Genomic DNA, 11,670 nt, shown 5'->3' with positions numbered 1-11,670 from the left:
ATTTAGTGGATGCTCCTATTTGATTATACCAAATTAACATAACCATCTTTTAAGAATTTGGATGTCCTTCTGAACTTCTACTGTTTATTCACAAATGCGGTTTTTATTCACTTATAGTAATGTATTCATATCTTGGAACTTTGTTTAAGAAACTACATCAAAAACTTTTGGAAATCATCTCCGAAAAGTTAGCAATCCATGACATAGTTTTTCAATGTGTTTAAAGAAGCATGAAGACTCGAGAACATTATTATTGGAAGACAAAACTGCTTATGAAACACTAAAGAAAACTGCATCAACTAGCAGACTATTTCACGAAAGCATTGCCATCTCCAGCATCCAAGAAATTTGTTCATCAAAATTGGAAAATCCTAACTCAAAAAATTCCAACCCAAGATTTGACTGAAGTACTTATCAGGGGGAGCGCCATCATCAAAGGTACACTTACTAGCCTTATTGTGTTTCTCAATGTGTTGGTATTTGCTTGTCCAACACTATTTTAATTCTTTACATGCTCACGTAATTTCAGGTTTTGCGTGTTTTCCTGGTATATCGTTGTTGATGGTGGATTTTTGATAAAGGCTAAAATCGTAAAATGATAACCTTGCATATTCCTGATGGAGCAGGAAAATGAAGATTTTTTTATGAAGAAAACAGAAAGCACAGAGGAGAAGGAACATGAAGAAGCAGATCCGAAGGGAAAGGACATCATTACTGCTAAAAAGGGAAGATGGAGAACCTTCATTTGAACCCCATGCTAGGTAAATTACATTTCTTTTATTCTTATTAACAAGAATTGGTAAGGTAAGCACTTGTTGATGCTCCTGATTTGGATAATGAACTTCAAGAGGCTCTTGTTAGTAAATGTCCATTCCAAAACTCATTGTTATAGCTACGGATCTTCAACAATGATGATGTTGTATTGAACACATTTTGATTCATTGGAGTACTTGGAAGTGACAAAGATTTCGAGTAATGTTGAAGAACCAAGGAGATCAAGCATTTGGATGAGAAGCTACAAAGTTTATTTATTTTGTATTCCATATGTATTGATAGTTTTGTCACTAAAATTGGCAAAGGGGTAGATTGTTAGAGCACTGATCGGTCGAACTCACAAGCGTTGTTATCTCAAGCTTGTTTGTCAAGTTTAGTTGCCAAAACTATAAGTCTTGATTTCTATTCTACTTATATCTGAGTCTCGGATTAAGATAGTAAGTGTAGTTGAGTTTTAGACTCCACGGCGTTCATCGAATGAAGACGAAGAACTACTCAAGGGAACTTGTGTAAATTCATCAACAAAAGGTATGTGGAGACTTAAACTTATTTATCACTCAAAAGTCTATCTATTCTATCTCCTATTTGAGACAAAAGTCGTATTGCTATATAGACTTCAATTATACACATTTGCTATTTCGAGCTGAGTTTAACTCACTTATCTATTTCTCGAAATATGTGTCGGTAAGCTTTCGCTTTAACCAAGTTCATCTTTACTCTTAATGAAAGTCATATTGATTATTTCAATAACTTGAAAATCGCTTTGATGCTAATAGTTTGTATATAACAACTATTTTCATCCTCTAAGAAAGTTCCAGTGATTGAAATGAGAGTTTAGAACAAGTAACCATGTTTGGATATAAACATAGTGTGTATTCACATTTGTGTAAAATCCAAAACCGGGAACCTAAGTATGCGTACCCCGTACGCATACTGGTTGGTTGTTGGAAGTCTGGAACCTAGGTATGCGTACACATATGCGTACTGGCGGATGTTTGGGTTCCGTGAATTTCTGCTGAAGTTTGGAAGTGTGAATTGGTATGCGTACCTGTATGCGTACTGGTGTAACCAAACTCGGCCCGGCTACTTAGGTATGCGTACCCATTTGCTTACTTAAGTAGGTTACTTTCTAAAATCGGCTTGTTAATGAACTAAAACATTTATATAATAAGGAATACAATCTTTGCAAACCGTGGCTATGATGTTCATGAATTGATTCGATTGAATCAAAATCGATTTTTCTTCAATTGTTTCTTGTATACTTCTATGAGATCTAAGCAATTGAACAACTCTCTAACTAGTTTCATTTGAGTCATTTGAACTAGTTATGTTAAAGATGAATAAGGTTGATATGAAAGTGCTCATATGGCTAACCATTGGTTAACTACTATTGAACTGACTAAGTGTACACATTTAGGTACGGTTACTCAAACCTAGATGAAGGTACATTTCATTTGTGTATAACAAGCTAAGTTCGATCTAACGATTGAAAGATATTAGATTGAATCTAATAAGGTTTTCATCTAACGGTGAATATTGAATGCTTTGTTACCAAGGTAGCATTGATTAGAAACCCTGATTTTAAGACTATATAAGGAAGAACTCTAGCAACTGGGAAACCTAATACACACACCTCATGTGTGATACTAGTTGCGACTAGAGTCGATTCTCCTTTAACCTTAGGTTTTCCAAAACCCTGTAGGTTAATGACATGAAGACTTCATTGGGATTGTGAAGCAAGACCCAACTATTTTTTATGTAGTTGTGTGTTCTGATCTTGTTGTTTTCTATTGTGATTGAGTACTATCTTCTTTAAGATTTGCTCGAGATTTTATCTCTGATAGGAAAGATTGAAAAGTAGTCACAAACACCTTCATCTATCGTTTGTGATTCCACAATATCTTATTTCGTTAATCGATTAAGATTACTGTGAGGTGATTGATAACTGAAAAAGCGGGGGTCTAACAACCACACCCAATATTTCGATTAGCAATTTGTATGGACTAACTCTAATATATTTTTAAGAGAATCAACTAGACAGTCAGACTCAATCTTAACAAAAAGTATATTAAGGAGTTAATATCTCTATCTCTCGATTTGATCTATACTCAAGCAAATAAAAATCTGCGAGTCTTTATCAAATACAAGAGAGATATAAACTTGGATGGTACCAAAGACCAATATCCAAGGATCAATCAATTTCCAATCAACAACGAAAGATTGGATTTCACAATTGATAGATACAAACGCACAACCTGTGATATTTCAATTATATAACAAAATATAATGCGGAATAGAAATAACACAGACACCAGAAATTTTGTTAACGAGGAAACCGCAAATGCAGAAAAACCCCGGTACCTACTCCAGATTGAACACCACATTGTATTAAGCCGCTACAGACACTAGCCTACTACAAACTAACTTCGGTCTGGACTGTAGTTGAACCCTAATCAATATCACACTGATTCAAGGTACAGTTGCGCTCCTTACATCTCTGATCCCAGCAGGATACTATGCACTTGATTCCCTTAGCTGATCTCACCCACAACCAAGAGTTGATATGACCCAAAGTCGAAGACTTCAATAAACAAATTTGTATCACACAAAAAAGTCTACAATGATAGATAAATCTGTCTCCCACAGATAAACCTAAGAGTTTTGTTCCATCTTTTGATAAAATCAAGGTGAACAGGAACCAATCGATAACCCGGAATTATATTCCAGAAGAACAGCCTAGAATTATCAATCACCTCACAATAATCTAAATCCTATGGTAGCGAAACTAGATATTGCGGAATCACAAATGATGAGACGAAGATGTTTTTGATTTCTTTTTATCTTTCCCTATCGGATATATAATCTCAATCCAATCTTACAATTGAACTCGTGCAATAGAAAATGGCAACATCAGATCGCTCAACTACAAGAGACGTAGTTTCGTATGGCTTCACAATCCCAATGAAGTCTTTAAGTCGTTAACCGACAGGGTCTCGAGAAGAAACCTACGGTTAAAGGAGATTCGAATCTAGCAAAACCAACTAGTATCACACAGGAGGTGTGGGGATTAGTTTTTCTAGTTCCTAGACTTCTCCCTTATATAGTTTTCAAATCAGGGTTTGCAATCCAAGTTACGTTGGTAACAAAGCATTCAATATTCGCCGTTAGATGAAAAACCTGATTTATCCAAGCTAATATATTTCAACCGTTAGATCAAAACATAGCTTGTCATACACACAAAATGAAATGTATTCATTTAGGTTTGAGTAACCGTACCTAAACGTGTATACTTAGTTGGTTCACAAATAGTTAACCAATGGTTAGCCATATGAGCACTTTCATATTAACCGTATTCATCTTCTTCACAACTAGTTCAAATGACTCATAAGAACTAGTTCAAGAGTTGTTCAATTGCTTAGATCTTCATATTATACACAATTGAAACAAAATCGGTTTGATTCACTTGAATCAATTCATGAACAATATAGTCACGGTTTGCAAAGATTGCATTCCTTATTGATTTATTGTTTAAGTTCATGAAACTACCGATTTGAGAAATATAACCAGCTTAGGTACGCATACGGGTACATGTACCATAGCAACCGGACTTGAGTTTGAAAACTCAGCAGAAATTTTCGGTTTGAAAACTTCCGTGGGTACGCGTACGGGTATGCGTACAAAAGGTGACTGATTTTTCAGTTTGCATACTTACAAACTCCAGCAGAAATTTTCGATATGAAAACTTCCGCCCGTACGCGTACCTAACCTGTCTCCTTCACCAATACCGCATGCACACATATGCACGCACTTGGTTTCCGGCACATGGATTTATACACTAATGTGAGAATACACTATATATGCTTATATCCATAGTTGGTTACGTAATCTCAACTCTACAATTCAATCACTGAAACATTCTTATATAATGTTATAATAGTCGTTAGACGTAAAGAATCAACTATCGTCATCAAAGCTATTTTCAAGATTGAAACGTCATCATGACTTTCGTCAGGGTAAAGATGAAAATGGTTAAAGCGAAAGCTTACTAACACTTATTTCGAGAAAAAGATAGGCGAGTAAACTCGGCTCGAAATAGCAAGTGTATATGTATGAAAACTATCATACTTATACGACTTTTGTCTCAAGAGTAGGAGATAGAGTAGATATAATTTTGAGTGACATATGAGTTCAAGTCTCCACATACCTTTTGGTCGGATGAAGTTCCACTGGTCCCTTGAGTAGTTCTTCGTCTTCGTAAGATAATCGCCATGGAGTCTGGAGCTTAACTATTCCTAACTATCCTAGACCGAGACTTAGTCATAAGTATACTAGAAATTAAGATATATAGTTTTGATCACTAACATTGACAAACATGCTTGAGATAGAAACGCATGCGAGTTCGACTGAGCAATGCTCTAACAATAACACTAGGTTGTTTTTCGGGAATATAAACCTGGTTCATCAATTGGTTCCTGTTCACCTTGATTTATCAAAAGACGAAACAAGAACTCGTAGGTATTTTTGTGAGAGACATATTTTATCTATTTCATAGACTTTTCTGTGTGATATAGATTTGTTTATCAAGTCTTCGACTTTGGGTCGTAGCAACTCTTAGTTGTGGGTGAGATCATCTAAGGGAATCAAGTGTGAAAAATCCGGCGTGTTTCTTGAGGCGTAAGCAACGCAACTGTACCTTGATCATTGTGAGATTGATTAGGGCTCAACAACATTCCAGTCCGAAGTTAACTTGGAGTAGGCTAGTGTCTGTAGAGGCTTAATAAAGTGTGGTGTTCAAATCTGGACTAGATCCCGGGGTTTTTCTGCATTTGCAGTTTCCTCGTTAACAAAACTTCTGGTGTCTGTGTTATTTCTTTTCCTCATTATATTTTGTTATATAATTGAAATATCACAGGTTGTGCGTTGAATCGATCAATTGGTAAATCCAACCTTTGGTTGTTGATTGAAATTGTTTGATCCTTGAACATTGGTCTTTGGTACCGTCAAGTTATTTCTCTTGTATTCAATCAGGCTCGCAAATTCCTATTTGTTTGCTTGCGGATTGAATTGAGAAATATAGATATAACTCTTTGATATACTTTTTCTTAAGATTGAGTCTGGCTGTCTAGTTGATTCTCTTGAAAGTATATTGGAGTTAGTCCATATAGATTGCTAAACGAAATATTGGGTGAGGTTGTTAGACTCCCGCTTTTTCATGTTCAATTTTGTATCATTGTTGTTGAAGATCCGTAGCTATAACAATGAGAAAACAGTTGCTCTCAATCATTTTTATACAGTGTCATAGTATCATTATACAGTATCAAAGTCCAATTGTATCACAACTTTGACAACAATACTATGGTGATATGTATAACTCCCCCTTAGTCAATACTTCATCTCAACATGAAAACCACTCCCCCTTACATAATGATCCGTAAACCATATGTATTTGTAGTGTGAACTACACATTAATTCTCCCCCTTTCTGTCAATATAAATTGGCAAAGGTATGAAAACTAGTGGGTTCATCATGAAATTTTCATAGAGATATTTCATGACCAAAAGAGAACAACATACCAACTTGTTTCGATGATTTCACATAGTCGAAACTTAGTGAATTCATCAAGGAGTTTATAAAGATACAAGATAACTCCTACAATATTCCACAGCCGCACTCCCCACAAATATTTGAAAATTAAGCACAAGTTCAATTAAGAACTCTCTCCCATAAAATGTCATTCCCGAAAGAACAACAAGAGCGACCTTACTTTCACAAGAAAAGAAGGATTTATTTGGACATTAACAAATCACATGAAAACATGAATTTGTATCCAAAAATCACAATTGGATTAACCACAAGGAAAATGTTCAATTCAGTTGGCCATTCTCAACATAAGAGAACTTATGTTAAAGATAAATAACATGAATCAGCAAATATGAATTTGCGAGCCTGATTGAATATAAGATAAATAACTTGAACGGTACGAAAGACCAATGTTCAAGGATCAATTTCAATCAACCACTAAAGGATGGATTTCCCAATTGATCGACTCAACGCACAACCTGTGATATTTCAATTATATAACAAAATATAATGCGGAAAAAAAATAACACAAACACCAGAAGTTTGTTATCGAGGAAACCGCAAATGCAGAAAAATCTTGCGACCTAGTCCAGATTTGAACACCACATTGTATTAAGCCACTACAGACACTAGCCTACTACCAATGAACTTCGGACTGGAATGTAGTTGAACCCTAATCAATCTCACAATGATTCAAGGTACAATCGTGCTCCTTAATCCTCTAATCCCAGCATGATACTACATACTTGATTCCCTTAGTTGATCTCACCCAAAACCAAGAGTTGCTACGACCCAAAGTCGTAGACTAGATAAACAAATTTGTCTCACACAGAAAAGTCTATTGGAATAGATAAATCTGTCTTCCGCAAAAATACCTTCGAGTTTTGTTCCGTCTTTTGATAAATCAAGGTGAACAGGAATCAATTGATATACCAGACTTATATTCCCGAAAAACAGCCTAGAAGTATCAATCACCTCACAATAATCTTAATCGATTAACGAAACAAGATATTTTGGAATCACAAACGATGAGACGAAGATGTTTGTAACTGCTTTTCAATCTTACCTATCAGAGATAAATCTCAAGAAAATCTTAAAAAAGATAATACTCAATCACGATAGTAAAAGTAAGATCAAAACACGCAACTACAGAGAAAATAGTTGGGTCTTGCTTCACAATCCCAGTGAAGTATTTAAGTCGTTAACCTACAGGGTTTCGTGAAAAACCTAAGGTTAAAGGAGAATGAACTCTAGCTTATACAACTAGTATCACAGAGAAGGTGTGGGGATTAGGTTTCCCAGTTGCTAGAGTTCTCCTTTATATAGTTTTCAAATCAGGGTTTGCAATCTAAGTTATCTTGGTAACAAAGCATTCAACATTCACCGTTGGATGAAATCCTGATTAGATTCAAGATAATATCTTTCAACCGTTAGATCGAACTTAGCTTGTTATACACAAATGAAATGTACCTTCATTTAGGTTTATGTAACCGTACCTAAACGTGTACACCATGTTGGCTCAACCGTAGTTACCCGAGGTTAGCTATATGAACACTCTCATATAAACCTTATTCATCTTAACCATAACTAGTTCAAATGAAACTAGTTAAAGAGTTGTTCAATTGCTATATTCTCATAAAAGTATACAAGAACACAATTGAAGCGAAATCGGTTTGATTCACTCGAATCAATCATGAACATTATAGCCACGGTTTGCAAAAATGCATCTCTTATTATATAAATGTATTTGTTCATGATAAAACCGATTTTATAACTTTAACCATTCAAGTATGCAAACGGGTACACATACTTGAATAGCCGGACCAAGTTTGGTTTTCGCCAGTATGCAAACGGGTAAGCATACCTCAAAAACCCAGCAGAAAATTCCGGTCACAAACCTACGCCAGTATGCGTACAGGTACGCGCACTTAGGTTCCCGGACTTCTCAAACCAATAGGTACGCATGCTATGGTTCCCGGACATGGATCACATATATGCAAGAGTGCACAACATGTTTATAATTCAATGTTGGCTAAGTGTTCTAAACTCTTATTTCAATCATTGAAACATTCTTAGAGGATGACAACAGCCGTTTTCACACATTAGTAGCATAAAAGTAATTTTCGAGTTATTGAAATAATCATAACGAAACATTCCAAGTCTACACCAAATGATTGTATCACACAAAACATGTAAGATGTTACTCGGCAATTTTCACATGATCATCTTTTGACTTTCGTCAAGAATATAAGATGAACTTGGTTGAAGCGAAAACTTACCAACACATATTTCGAGAAATATGTAACCGAGTTAAACTCAGCTCAAAATCTCAAATGTGTATAATCGAAAACTATATAGTAATACGAATTTTGTCTCAATATATGAGATAAAGTAGAAATAGACTTTCCAAGTGATAGATGAGTTTTAGTCTCCACATACCTTTTGTTGATGAAGTTCCACAAGATCTCTTTAGTAGTTCTTCGTCTTCATTTGTTGAACGCCGTGGAGTCTAATGCTCAACTACACAATATATCCTAGTCCGAGACATCACTATAAGTAAACTAGAATCAAGAGTTATAGTTTTGATCACTAACATTGAAAAACAAGCTTGAGATAACAACGCTTGCGATTTCGACCGAGCAGTGCTCTAACAATCTCCCCCTTTGTCAATTTTAGTGACAAAACTATTAATACATATGGATTACAAAATAAATAAACTTTGTAGCTTCTCATCCAAATGCTTGATCTCCTTGGTTCTTCAATATTACTCGAAATCTTCGTCACTTCCAAGTACTCCAATGATTCCAAATGTATTTTGTTTGAGCACTGCTCGGTCGAACTCGCAAGCGTTGCTATCTCAAGCTTGTTTGTCAAATTTAGTTGCCAAAACTATAAGTCTTGATTTCTAGTCTACTTATAGCTAAGTGTCGGATTAGGATAATAAGTGTAGTTGAGCTTTAGACTCCACGACGTTCATCGAATGAAGACGAAGAACTACTCAAGGGAACTTGTGGAACTTCATCAACAAAAGGTATGTGGAGACTTGAACTTATCTATCACTCAAAAGTCTATCTATTTTATCTCCTATTTAACACAAAAGTCTTGTTGATATATAGACTTCAATTATACACATTTGCTATTTCGAGCTAATTTTAACCCACTTATCTATTTCTCGAAATATGTGTTGGTAAGCTTTCGCTTTAACCAAGTTCATCTTTACTCTTGACGAAAGTCATATTGATTATTTCGATAACTTGAAAATCGCTTTGATGCTAATAGTTTGTGGATAACAACTATTGTCATCCTCTAAGAAAATTTCAATGATTGAAATGAGAGTTTAGAACAAGTAACCATGTTTGGATATAAACATAGTGTGTATTCACATTTGTGTAAAATACAAAACCGGGAACCTAAGTATGCGTACCCGTACGCGTACCGGTTGGTTGTTGGAAGTCCGGAACCTAGGTATGGGTACCCGTACGCGTACTGGCAGAAGTTTGGGTTCCGTGAATTTCTGCTGAAGTTTGGAAATATGAATTGGTATGCGTACCCGTATGCGTACTGGCGTAACCAAACTCGGTCCGACTACTTAGGTATGCGTACCACTTTGCATACTTAAGTAGGTTACTTTTTAAAATCGGTTTGTCCATGAACTAAAACACTTATATAATAAGGAATGCAATCTTTTGCAAACCGTGTCTATGATGTTCATGAATTGATCGAGTGAATCAAAATCGATTTTGCTTCAATAGTGTCTTTTATTTTTCTATGAGATCTAAGCAAATGAACAACACTCTAACTAGTTTCATTTGAGTCATTTGAACTAGTTATGTTAAAGATGAAAAGGTTGATATGAAAGTGCTCATATGGCTAACCATTGATTAAATGTTGTTGAATCGACTAAGTGTACACGTTTAGGTACAGTTACTCATACCTAAATGAAGGTACATTTCATTTGTGTATAACAATCTAAGTTCGATCTAACGGTTGAAAGATATTAGCTTGAATCTAATCAGGTTTTCATGTAACGGCGAATATTGAATGCTTTGTTACCAAGGTAACTTAGATTCCAAACACTGATTTGAAATATATATAAAGGAGAACTCTAGCAACCGGGAAACCTAATCCCCATATCTCATGTGTGATACTAGTTGCGATTAGAGTCGATTCTCCTTTAACCTTAGGATTTTCACGAAACCCTGTAGGTTAACGACTTAAAGACTTTATTGGGATTGTGAAGCTAGATCCAACTATTTTCTCTGTAGTTACGTGTTCTGATCTTGCTACTTCCTATTATGATTGAGTATTATCTTCTTTAAGATTTGCTCGAGATTCTATCTCCGATAGGAAAGATTAAAAAGTAGTCACAAACACCTTCGTATCATCGTTTGCGATCCAAACTATCTTGTTTCGTTAATCGATTAAGATTATTGTGAGGTGATTGATAAAATTAGGCTGTTCTTCGGGAAAATAAGTCTGGTTTATCAATTGGTTCATGTTCACCTTGATTTATGAAAAGATGGAACAAAAACTCGTAGGTATTTCTATGGGAGACAGATTTATCCATTCAATAGACTTTTCTGTTTGATACAAATTTGTTTATCAAGTCTTCGACTTTGGGTCGTAGCAACTCTTAGTTGTAGATGAGATCAGCTAAGGGAATCAAGTGCGCAGAATCCGACATGGTTCTTATGGCGTAAGGAGTGCAACCGTACCTTAATCAGTCTTGGACTAGGTCCAGGGGTTTTTCTGTATTTGCGGTTTCCTCGTTAACAAAACTTCTGGTATCTGTGTTATTTCTTTTTCGCATTATATTTTGTTATATAATTGAAATATCACAGGTTGTACGTTGAATCTGTCAATTGGTAAATCCAGCCTTTGGTTGTTGGTTTAAATTGATTGATCCGTGAACATTGGTCTTTGGTACTGTTCAAGTTATTTCTCTTGTATTCAATCAGGCTCGCAAATTCCTATTTGTTTGGTTACGGATTGAATTGAAAAATTGAGATATAACTCTTTGATATACTTTTTCTTAAGATTGAGTCTCTTTGTCTAGTTGATTCTCTTGAAAGTATATTTGAGTTAATCCATACATATTTCTAAGCGAAATATTGGGTGAGGTTGTTAGATCCCCGCTTTTTCAATTGGTATCAGAGCACGCAAACACATTTAAGACCTCATAAGTCTGTGTTTGTAGCAATTTGAATATGAACACAAGTGTTATCTCAATAAATGCACCACCAGATCCAGGGATTTCAGAAGTATCTTCCATGACTGAGTTAATAAAATCTATAGAAGAAATTCTATCTAAACCTC

Source organism: Papaver somniferum, chromosome 7 (assembly GCF_003573695.1).
Source record: "Papaver somniferum cultivar HN1 chromosome 7, ASM357369v1, whole genome shotgun sequence".
NCBI lineage: Eukaryota > Viridiplantae > Streptophyta > Magnoliopsida > Ranunculales > Papaveraceae > Papaver > Papaver somniferum.
Note: the sequence above shows the minus strand (reverse complement) of the source record.